Below are 13200 nucleotides of genomic sequence, written 5' to 3' on the forward strand. Positions count from 1 at the left end.
TCAAATCAGAATGAAGACTTAAGACATTCCAAAAACAACATTTAGAACTCATGAGGGTCATTATGAATTTTTGGTCATGCCTTTTAGCCTTACCAATGCACCTTCTACATTTCAAGGTTTGATGAATTCCATTTTCAAACCCTTCCTTGTAAAATTTGTGTTAGTATTTTTTGATGATATACTAATCTACAGCAAGTCTTGGAATGATCATGTTGAAGAAGTTGACAGGGTGCTACAACTATTGGAGGAGAAACAATTATATGCAAAAAGATCCAAATGTTTCTTTGGAGTACAAGAGGTGGAATATCTGGGTCATATTGTATCTCATGAAGGAGTTAAGGTAGACCCTAGCAAAATTAAAGCCATTAAGGAATGGAAAATCCCCACATTCATAAAGCATTTGCGAGGATTTCTCCGGTTGACAGGGTATTATCGCAAGTTTTTTAAGAATTGTGGGAGAATAGCAGCACCTCTAACAACATTATTGAAGAAAGATGCATTTTCATGGACTCCAGAAGCAACAAAGGCCTTCGAACATCTTAAAGAGGCAATGTGCCAAGCATCAGTCTTAGCTACACCGGACTTCACAAAAACCTTTATTATGGAATGTGATGCTTCAGTAAATGGAATTGGTGTTGTTTTAATGCAAGATGAAAGACCCATTGCTTTTGAAAGTCGTCCAATCAAGGGAATTTTTTTACACAAAGCTATTTATGAGAAGGAAATGTTGGCAATACTACATGCACTTAAGAAATGGCGACCCTACCTAATGGGAAGACACTTCAAGGTAAAAACGGATCATGATAGCCTTAAATACTTTTTAGAACAAAGATTATCCTCTGAAGAGCAACAAAAGTGGGTCACAAAGATGTTGGGTTATGACTTTGAAATCATCTACAAAAAAGGGAAGCAAAATGTGGTGGCAGATGCACTCTCAAGAAAGGATGAGGATGTGGAAGCATTGCTATGCACCATTTCTATTATCCAACCAGATTGGATAAACGAAGCAAGGGAGGAATGGAAGAATGATGAAGAAGTGTGGGCACTTATTTGAAAGTTACAACACGATTCCAGTACATCTGATACATTTAGCTGGAAAAATGATTCGTTATGGTACAAAGATCGCTTATACCTCTGTAAGAATTCCCAACTCAAACAAAAGATTCTTATGGAATTGCACACTTCTCCCTTAGGAGGGCACTCAGGATTTTTAAAAACTTACCACAGGGTTAAGAAGGAATTTTTTTGGGATGGCCTTAAATCAGATATTCAAAAGTTTGTGGCAGAATGTTTGGTTTACCAACAAAATAAATTTGAAACAATTAAGACCCCAGGTCTATTACAACATTTATCTATTCCAAGCCAACGTTGGGAGGAGGTTTCACTGGATTTTATCACAGGTTTACCCAATTCTAAGGGAAAGAGTGTCATCATGGTGGTAGTCGACAGACTTACCAAGTATGCACACTTTTGTGCATTATCACATCCATTTAAAGCCACTACAGTTTCTACTGCATTTCTGGAAACAATTCAAAAGCTACATGGAAACCCAAAGATTATTGTAAGTGACAGAGATCCCATTTTCACTGGAAATTTTTGGACAGAATTCTTCTCTTGTCTTGGTACTCAGTTAGCTCATAGCTCATTTTATCATCCTCAATCTGATGGGTAAACTGAGATAGTAAACAAATTTTTGGAAGGATATCTTCATTTCTTTCTATCTGATAAACAGACATAATGGGTCAAATGGTTGCCTCTGGCTGAATGGTGGTATAACACTTCCTTCCATACAACAACAAAAATGACCCCATTTATGGCACTTTATGGATATCAACCACCATCCATCACATCATATTTAAGAGAAAATTCTAAGGTTCAAGCAGTGGAACATCACATCGAACATCAACAACAAGTCCTCCAACTATTAAAGGATAGCCTTGTGTTGGCACAGAATAGAATGAAACAATAGGCAGATCAACATCGCAGTGAAAGAAGTTTTGATGTAGGTGATTGGGTATTCCTACGACTACAACCATATAAACAAATGTCCCTCAAGCAAGTTAAGAAGGATAATAAATTATCACCAAAGTATTATGGTCCATACAAGGTGTTGCAAAATATTGGTACTATGGCATACAAATTGGAGCTTCCTGCAGCTTCTCGAGTGCAGCCAGTTTTCCATGTTTCATGTTTAAAGAAGGTTATAGGTGACAAGCTTCCAGTTCAAACAATATTGCCAGAACTTGATGAGGAAGGAAATATTATATTGGAACCGGAAGCAGTCAGAGAAACAAGAAATCGATAGCTACGAAATCGATCAATTTCGGAGTATCTCATCAAGTGGAAGAACTAATTCGCTGAAGATTCCACATGGGAGGGTGAGAATTTTATACAGAAGCATCCAAAACTACTCAAGCATTGAGGACAACACCTTTTTGAAGGAGAGGGGCATGTTAGGTCCCTATAATACTAGTGATTACCCCATTACTATTGTAGTTGTATCCCTTATTAATATTTTTGTGCCCCTATTGTCCCCATATTGTTGTTACTGTGCCCCATAGAATCCCTCTATTGTTATTTTTGTGGCTTTATATTATTATTGTTAGGTCGGCTAGGTTATATTGTGATATAGAAAGGAGCTTTTGTCATTTGAATCATCCAAGAATTGTTCATTTATGTAATGTTAAGGAGGTTTCCCCCTCGAAGAGGCTGAATTCTAAGGCGTTGGTATATCTTTTCTATCTTTTTGTGAGCTGGTTTCATAACAGTTTATTAGCATGATACATGCAAAGGTCACATATATTCTACCCTGGGCTGTAAGAGCACCTCACTTTCCTTTATGAAAATATAGTGAATGACATGAACCACAATTTTATGAACTCGCAACAAATACGATTGTTCTCACATTATAAAAAGAAGATCTAACACACCAACTGCATCAGAGGATGGTCTGAAAAAAAATGTAACAAAACCAAGGACACCCAACATGTTGAGATAAGCATAACCTTGGTTCCCAATATTCTCCTACATGAGCATACTAGAAAAGAAGATACAGACTCATGCAACGAAGAATGCAAAAGTTCCCACAAGTCTAAAAAGTTCAAACAAATTCCTACTAATGGACCTTATGTAATTGGAATAAGTGAAATAGTGAATGTGTCATTCTTATTCTAAAATAAGAATGCTTTTAGTTCAGGTGAGCTTCAAGAGAACCCTGTAAAGGAAACAAACAAGTAATATTGATAATGTGCATTTTGACACCTATAGAGCACTTTTACTAGCCTCGAGATCAACTAGGAGAAATTTCAATCCTTTTCCTCTTTGAGATTTTGAAAACTCTTGATATGTAGCTCTGAATTCCTCTGCACTGTCTGCAGTAAAATTTTAAAAAGAAAACAAGGCCTTGGCATCTAGGTTGTTGAATAATTTGATTACGTGAGGATGACTATCAGGGTCCTTAGTCAAAACTGCTACAAGGGGCATACTAGCTTCTTTGACAAACTTCTCTAATGAATCAACATTGAAATCCTGAGAGTTAGAATATCACTCATCAAAAGGCTTAAACAACTGAACAAATGGTAGGTTTATTGCAGAATCCTTCAAAGGAAGGATTTTAGCATCAGATGTATGACCAAAATCATAATTTGAACATAATGTCTCTGTAACAGTATTGAAATTGGTATATTCCTCGCCCTCAAAGTTTGAGAACACTACAACTATAAATACTTTCTTGTCACCAATAAGGCTAGTGGCCTCTTCTGAAGATTTGATTTCCACAGATGCAGGACCAACCTACTTTTTCAAGTACTTCACAATACCTTTTGCTTCACGAGGACCTTTATAGTCTTGAACACTTGACCCTCCCTTCTGAATGATCTTCAGATTTGGAAATCACTTTACATCATATTCACGAGCCAAATATTTATTTGTTTCTTCATTAACATCAACTTTAGCCAAGACAATGGACAACTCATGATTTTTAAGGCTAGCTCATCTGTTGCTCTAATGGAAACATGGCTAAACTATGAAATGAAATATTTTACCCTGAAAGAATTATCTTGGATTTTTTTTTCTTTCATTAAGATTTATACACTTGGCATTTGCAGTGATTCCATTTCTATTCAGATCTAGTTTTCTATAATATAGATGGTCAGAGGAGCCCAGAGACAATTTTTTCAACTTTAGACATCATATTTACTATAGAAGTTTTATAAAAAGACATCACAATGTTGGAAGAATATTTATATTAACGAGGAATTAAAATTCCTTTTGCATAAAAATTCAAATATTACATAAAAGCAATAGCAATCTTACAAGGACCATAGAGCTCATCAATCTTGGCTATCTTCAAAAGAAAAAGAGAAAAAAAAACAAAAAGAAGCATGGATTATGAGGTGACAAGCATAATCCCAAGCAATTGTTTTTTAAGTCTTCAGTGAAGGCAAATAATCTATAGTCAATTGCATCAGAGAAAAATCAACATCGACTTCATACGCATGTAGTTTACCATTCTACTGGAGAATCATCTCCCTATGTAATTGTGGTGCAGGGTCCTCCAAAGGTTGGGAAGGTCTCTAGTTATAAAATCACTTGTAAATCATTAAACCCAACATAATCTTTCAGACATGCATGGTCCAATAACTGTTATATCAGGTAAACAACTATGACTACAGCTCGTGGAGTATTCAAATGATATGGATTCTATGATTGATGCAACCAAATATGTTGGCTTTGTCTTGCTTCTCATAGATGGATGTTACAGTTTTGAAATGAAAACCTTTGAGCTCTTGAACATTCTTCAAGTTCATGGATTTCCCAAAGTTATGAGTGTTCTTACACATTTTGATTTAAATGATGTTAAAAAGAAGGGATTGCGTGAAAAGATAAAGTTATTTATGCACCAATACATACTTGGGTGATCTCTTATATGACAAGGATGTTGTTTACATAAATACAATGATTATATGGTTCAATTCTCCAAACCAAACAATGAAGATGAAGAAGAAGAACAAAAAAAGAGAGAAGAATCTTGATGTGGGTGAAATCCTTACAAAAACACTTCAGAGTATAAGGTACTTGGTTGGAAAAAATTGGAGCAGAGCTTTATCCGATTGTTTAAAGGAAAGTCTACTGAATGGTCTATGCTCCATTCTGTTTGTTAGTTAGTGGCTTCCTGGTAATTCTTTATGGTCACCTTCTCAAAGTTTAGATTACCACTTCATTGAAGTGCTTTACAAACTTTTTGCAGTTATATTTGATTCTCAGTGTCATGTATGGATTTTTCATTTCCTTACAAGTATAAATTGCTCAAGGGGAAATCTAGAGAGAGATCATAGAAAGTGTGTGGGCCAGTTGTACAATAATACATAGAAAAATGGCAAGGAAGTAGTTCCCATTGCTCATATATCTGAGTGTATTGTCTCCTATTTAATGTAATCTTCAATCTTTGTGAAAAGTGGCCCCAGGTGGCTTTCTTTTCCTTTCTGGAGGTGATATGGCATGCTATAATCACTTTGCTATGTATTTTCCTTTTCCAAACCATGAAATAGAAACTTATGCATTCTTTCTTTGGAAAAATAAAATCAATTAAAATTTGCATACCATTCACCCTATCAAATTCTTGTCAATCCAAAAGTTGCAAAAAATCAAATACCATTCACCTTAAAATACCCATTGGATCAGATGCACATGTTGTAAGTCCTATCAAACACATATATATAAATGTAGGCAAAAATAAGAAAGCAAAGTTTCATCACCCTTCCAATCTACCAGAAGCACATATCTCAATAAAGTTGCAAACAATTTAAAAACAAACTACCATCACATGTCCAAAAGCCTTTACAGATAGTAATTAATGTTAATGTAGTTTAGTGAAAGCACTGAAAGGAAATTCCCAAAAGATGATTGAGGACTCAATTGTCAATAATAACCAAGTGCAATTTAACTATTGTAGATCCCATGCGAATGGCCAAAATATATATACTTCTAAAAAGACTCTGATGACACATTTGAACTACAAACTCTGATTTATATGTCCAATTTAAAAAATAGGAAAGCCAATGACCACATAAACATTCAAAATAAAGTGCACTTCATGTGTTAGACGTTGCTTTGGTGTAAATCCATTGACTTGAGTGAGCAGAAACCATCCTGATTGAAGCTCGTGCCACTAGATCCTTGATATCCTTTCTAGCAAGCAAACCATTAATCTAGAAATTCAAGGAAAACGTTAACACTAGTGAGAAGAACCACGTACTTATCCACAAAACATATTCATGAAAAAGGAACCACCTCTTCTTGCCTTTCATGATTAAATGGACCAACTTCAAAGGAACCACAGTCGAAGGCAAAGGGTACCCTTATCTCCAAATTGTATATATGTGTTGAGGTAAGGGGTAAATATAGTTATATAGGTATGTAATTCTATCGTTCTTATGGAGGAAATACCAAATTAATGTTTGAGTGAAGCACAACTACAAAAATATGAATGGCTAGTGAAAGAAACTTACACTAAAAAGCAAGTAGCAAAAAAATGTTGAGTTATCCCTAACATTCACCATTGAACTATTCACTTGACCTAAAACCAAAAAGTACAAAATTAACATCAGATTTGTACAAACAAATTAAAAAATGCAACCAATAATTATTTATAGATGATCCAACATACGAAAATACATAAGGAAAGTGAAAGTAGAATGTTTTGAAAATCAACATTGTTCAATTTTTTCATAAAATCTAAAAAAACCTTGTAATCACTTTCTTCTAATTAGTATGTATCATTCCTCGAATTGTATGATAATTTTGCAATTTCTATAACAAATTCAATTGTACAAAAGCATGAAGCTCGATAATTCTACTATACCAACATAATTGAAGCTCGATGCCTTCTAATCTATCCAAAAGGTCGATGTCAATATGGTGATCAAACACCTTATTGCTATCCTTCTTCCTTATTCTTTCAACCCTTACAATGTACCATGTTCCAAAAGAAACACCTTGTTTTTTACTTCGAGGAACACCTTTTCTTGCAGCACGTTCAATGGGGGTAAATTGAGTTGCTTTCAAACAACACCACACAATCTGATCCAATTCCAAATCCAATTGAAACACCCTTTGTGGAGCATTCCCATCTCTCCTAAAGTAGACCCCATTTCTCACTTTTGTCAACCTATCTTTGGATAATGTTGGATTTCCATTCAACTGACTAACCAAACATGATTTGAACATATCCTTACCATCAAGATCCACTACTAGTTTATCATTTTTCTTACATTTTCATCAATGGAATCTAAAATTTCATCCAACTCGTGTCTCCACTCACTTTCCATTATTTGCAATGTGTACTAATGATGATTAAGATTGGAATATAGATTTGGAACAACTTGGTGGATAATCATCAACTACTTCATCTACAATTTGGAATGTTGGATAATTTTGATCCTCTGTCCATGGTTTAACCGACCAAGAAGATTGAGTGTAACTTTCTCGTTTCATTCCAAGAGTCGATAAAATGTCTTGTGCATCCTTCAATCCAATCTTAAGGGCTTCTACAATTTTAGCATCCATGGATATTGAATCATATTGTGACAATATGTTAATGTTTTGTATTGTTTCTTGGTGCAATCTATTCCAAATGCTTTCTTGGTTCTTATGGTATTTATTAAAATGAATCCCTTGGGGATTTGATTCTTGTTTAGCAGTTGTATTAAGGGTTCCAAAAACATGAAGCAATTCAGTGAAATTATAGGTCCTCTCCACTCCAACCACCCCACAAACTTTAAAAAAGAAGTTCTGACATAAATTTGACCCAGTCAGGTGCAAAACACATGGAAAGTTAGAGTAATGATCTCGAAAAAATTTCATCAACAAAACTTCAAAATGGAAAGAAATTTTCACATCTTGATATGCCTCTCTTCTAATGAAATTTATGTTGACATTATTATGAGATTATTTTTGTACCCAACATAACGATAATGTGAAGAAATGATGAACTTGTGAATCATTTCACACCCTTTCCCAAAGGCTCAAACTATGAGACATAAAGATGTCGATGTAGCCAACAAAAATCATTAGATAAGTCTTGGCAGCTAGTGTCCTCTCTAACTTTCCACTTGGTGTACTTCTCAACTCTTTCAAAAACCTTTGAACATGCCTTGAGGCAATGCGTTGTGCGGAACCACAATTTTGTCAATTCATCCTCTATATATCTTCACCAATTCTGACAATTCTGACATGACCAAAATTTATGTACTCATTTCCTAAAACCAATTCTCCTCGACTTCTAAACAAAGGATTCACTAGATTTTTGTCGTTGTGGATGTAATCTTGGTCACGCAATCCTATTACATCGCAACCATTTTACAACCCAATTAGCCTCCACCCTTCCCATGGAATTTGATATCGAAGACCTGATGTTGAAGAATAATCCTTCAACATAAGTCGTCTTGTTCTACTATCCCCATATGAGGAATTCCCAATAATAGGTCCCAAATTATTTTCCACGTGTTTCTTCCACATAGATTCTACCTTTTCCCATTGTTGATAAACCAAATTTTCATTGAACCTATTGCATTTTGGATGAACAACCACAATCAAATGAGGAAGACTTTCATGTAAAGGGTTTGCAATAATAACACGTGCATAATGGCCAATAGCATTATTCTTAAAAGAATCTATTATAATCTCGTAGCCTACAACTGATCTCGGTGGATCTCCAGACACCAGTGGCATGGAAAAGGCTCAAAATTCAAAGTGGCAGAAAGTCGTTTAACTTGACATCAGATCGAAGTGCTCCTCACCTTGATTCTACTGGTGCGAATGACATTCCAATATGAGTCTGTATGAAGAAGATAGAAGAATTCAAAGTTGTGGGTTGACTTACATGTGGCAGGCTTAAGGAGGGTGCAATTTGGTAAGAATTTGGCACCGGAATCTGGCCAGAAATTTTCTGTTAATTTGTCTAATATTCTAAGGTTTTGGAAATTGTGGGTATATATATATATATATATATATATATATATATATATATATATATATATATATATATATATATATATATATATATAGATATATTATATATATATATATATATATATATTAAAAATACGGGGCAAGAAGCCATGACCCCGCCGCCCCAGAACCCATAAACAAAAGCCAAAGTTGAATTGGGGTGGGTAGCCATGACCCCGCCACCCTTGGAGTCCACCAAACGGAACCATATTAAATATATGGTGGGGGGCACGGGCTGTCAACCTCACCACCCCTCCACCTCACCTATCTACGTAACCACCAGCGGAAAAGGGGGTGTGGGCCACCAAAAAAGTGAACCCGCCACCCAACGGTTAAAACAAAAACTATTATGTGTTAAAAATGGGAGGGGTGGGTTTTGATCCCCCGACCCCTCCTCAACCATTTTTATCTTTAACCAATGCGCCCAACAACCTCATTGGGTAATCCACCCACCAAAATGTATATCAACCTTTTTTCATAGTGTGCTGGGGGGAGGGGGTGCACACATATTTCGAGGCAGATGACTTGCAGGTGGCGGAACCATGAGCAGGTTTGTGATAGGGGGCGGAACCTTGCTTGAGCACATTTTCCAGGGGGTCAGTTTTGGTCCAATGTCAGAATTGGGCAAGTTTTATATCGATTTTGCACCTCTCGGCGAAAGGAACTCAACGGTGATGCTAGTTTCTGCAATATAGCTCTCTATTTTTTTGCCATTTTCTAGATTGGAGGTATAAGACTCCTTTTTGTAAATATTGATTGTACTTCTTCTTTCTCATGCCACTTAAAGAATGAAGGCCTCCCCATTGATTGAGCAGGGCCCAGAGACGTAGTCCAAATTGGACAAACTCTGTTATCAAGTCCCTTATATTCTTTCATGCTTTTATGTGTTTCTCCTCTTCTCTCATGTGCACATTAAATTTCTATGGTTAAGCTGCAATTTATCCATGTAATTCTTTAATACATCTAGAAGCAAAAGATCTTGGATCAAGTGGTATCATAGCAGGTCTTTGTAGATGTGAATTGCATGTTTGTATGCTAACAAGAAACAGGCTCCAAAGAGGCGAAGGGAAACTAAAGTTTTTCGATCCTGAAGCGGGGCGTGCACATCGAAGGAGAAACATGGCAGATGAAGAGGCTTGTTATGAAGAGGAGCGCAACTACTGCAAAACCTTCTATACAATGGCAGAAAAAGTCGATCAATTGCTTTCAAGGCTGGAGAAAGAAGAAGAGAGAAATCGAGAAGAACAAGGTTCAGTGCACAGGAATGGTGGAGAAGAACCCCGTTCTTCTCCTTCCATGAGTGAAAGTGCTTCTTCCTCTCATCACCATCATCATAGAAATTCAAGGGATGCATCTAAGAACCTTTCTTTAAATTATATGTCAAATTTGATCTTCCCATGTATAACGGTGAAAGTAATGCAGAAAAGATTAATAACTAGATTAGGCAAATTGAAATCTACTGTAGGATTCAGCAAATCGAAGAGGATAAGGAAAAGATTCAGATGGACTCTCTTCAGCTGAGTGGCATCGCTCTCGTCTGGTGGGAGAGAATGTGGGAGAGAAAATTGTGAAGCAGTAAGAGTGTGGGTAATCTTCTTTCCTCATGGCCTAGTTTCATTTTTGTATTAAAGGAACAATTTTATCCCTTGGGTTATAAGAAAAAAGCCTTAATGGATTAGCAATACTTTAGGTAAGGTAGAGGTCAGGATGTTCAAAACTTTACCGATGAGTTTAGAAAACAAGCACTTAATTTGGGCATTGCACTTGACTCACCTGAAGTAGTAACTAAGTATATTGGATCATTAAATAGTTACATTAGACATTCATTATTATTGTTTGAACCAACTACTATTGACTCGGCCAGTGTAAAGGCCATTCATCTTGAGAACATGGGAAAAAATGAAAGAGATGATCATTTCAAGAAACTACCTTTCAAACCTCCAAATGGCAAACCCGAAGTGAAAGGAAAGGGAAAGGAGAAGAGGACGACATCAACCAAGAAAGATGAAGGAGAAAGGCCTTATTTCACTCACTGCAAAAAGGAAGGTCATGATGATGATCATTGTTGGAAATTGTACCCAAAAAAGAGACCAAAGAAGTATGGAGGAAAAGGCAAGCAAAAGATAGTGGCAACTGTGCAGCAAGACCTTGGATCCAATTCTGGAGATGAAGCATTGATCACGACAGTAGGAACAAAAGGTACTCTTACACCTCATGTTAATTCTGAATCACATGAAGGCACTAGTTCAATAGATGAGTCTCTTCCTAATGAACGAAAGAGAATTGAGTTATTTCATATTATAGTTGTCATAAATCATACAAAAGTGGAAAAGCTATTTGATACCAGATCCCAAGAAAATTTAATTGCAGAGTCTTTGGTAAAGAATCTAGGCTTAGAAACCAAACCACATCCAAAACCTTACCCGCTTGGATGGATACATGATAAAGAAAAATTGAATGTAACTAAGCAGTGCAAGGTTAAATTTGTGATCGCTTCTAAGTTAGTGGATGAGGTAGAACTTGATGTGATACCATTGGATATCTATGGCATGGTGTTAGGGAGTGCATATTTGTATGATAGAAATGCAATCTTCTTCCATCATGAAAGCAAATACCAAATCACAAAATATGGGGTAGAATATATCGTAAGGGCTCATCAAGATAAAATCAATGCTAGCCTTGTAAGTGCAGGACAAATGAAGGGGTTGGTGAATTCCAGTAAGGGTTTCATGCTTATGGTTGTAAGTGGGAAAGATGCAGAATTATCGGATGCTTTCCATGGTTGTGATCATGTGCATCAAAAGGAATTATATGAATTATTTTCTAACTATGATGAGATGTTTTAGGAACCAAGGGGATTACGTCTGAAGAGGGAAATCCAACATGAGATCCATTTGTAGCATGACGCTCCTTTACCAAAGATTGGCATGTACAAGATGTCGACTATTGAGATGGAGGAGATCAAAAAGAGGGTGCAACAACTATTGAACCAAGGGGTCATCAGACCAAGCACTTCTCTGTGCTATTCACCAATTGTCTTAGTGTCAAAGAAATATGGCACATGGAGGATGTGTGTGGATTACTGAGCACTAAATAAAATCACAGTGAAAAATCGTTACCCTCTTCCACGAATTGATGATTTACTAGATCAATTAAAGAATGCTATCTATTTCACCAAATTGGATTTGTGTAGTGGTTATCACTAGGCCTGAATTGCAGAGCAAGATGTGTTGGAAACTACCTTCAAGACCAAATATGGGTTGTTCGAATGGATGGTGATGCCATTCGGACTTTGCAATGCTCCAACCACTTTCATGAGGGTCATGAATGATATCTTTAGGCCTTTCATTGATGAATTTGTTCTTGTATATCTAGATGATATTCTTATCTTTAGTAAAAATTGGAATGAACATGTATGCCATGTAAAGAAAGTGCTTGATGTATTGAAAAAAGAAAAAATCTATGTAAAATTGTCAAAGTGTGAGTTTAGGAAAACCTCTTTGGTTTACCTAGGTCATATTGTTGGTCATGGTCAGTTAAAAATTGATCCTTCTAAAGTTGAAGCAATTGTAAATTGGCCTAATCCTACTAGTGTAACTGAGGTTCGCAACTTTTTGGGTGCAGTACAGTATTGGGGGAGAATTATTGCCAATTTCTCCATTATTGCAGCACCTCTACACACATTGACAAGTGTAAGGCAAGTATTTCAATGGGGAGGAAACCAACAGAAGTCCTTCAAAACATTGAAAGAAAATATCAGCACCACATTGGTCTTGGACTTACCAGATCTCCAATAGCCATTCGAGATCAAGATAGACGCCAACAGATATGCCATGGGAGCCGCACTGATGCAGCAAAATAAGCTGATATGTTACCATTTAGAGAAATTCTCTCATGCTGTGATAAACTATCCCACTTATGACAAGGAGATATATGCTTTGGTCCAGAGTGTGAAAAGGTGGAAACACTACCTGATCGGCAAGGAGACCATCATCCATACGGATCATCAGTCCTTGTAGTATCTTCAGTCACAAACCAAGTTGCAACAAGCTTGTAATTTCAGGTGGATGGGTTTTCTTTAGCAGTTTCATCTTGTAATAAAGTATAAGAAGGGCACTAGCAACAAAGTGGCCAATATGCTATCTCGTTCTCTTATTTCCGGTTCTGTTATTTTGCATAATGCTTCGTTAT

General features: G+C 36.4%; 1 pseudogene; it reads right to left on the reverse strand.

Annotated features, from left to right (window-relative positions):
- Positions 1-3384: 3384 nt before the first annotated feature.
- LOC149260455 (protein disulfide-isomerase pseudogene) lies at positions 3385-12887 on the reverse strand (annotated as a pseudogene).
- Between the last annotated feature and the right edge of the window lie 313 nt (positions 12888-13200).

Source organism: Pinus tabuliformis, chromosome 6 (assembly GCF_031772625.1).
Source record: "Pinus tabuliformis cultivar Carrire ecotype Pingquan chromosome 6, CPIR1, whole genome shotgun sequence".
NCBI lineage: Eukaryota > Viridiplantae > Streptophyta > Pinopsida > Pinales > Pinaceae > Pinus > Pinus tabuliformis.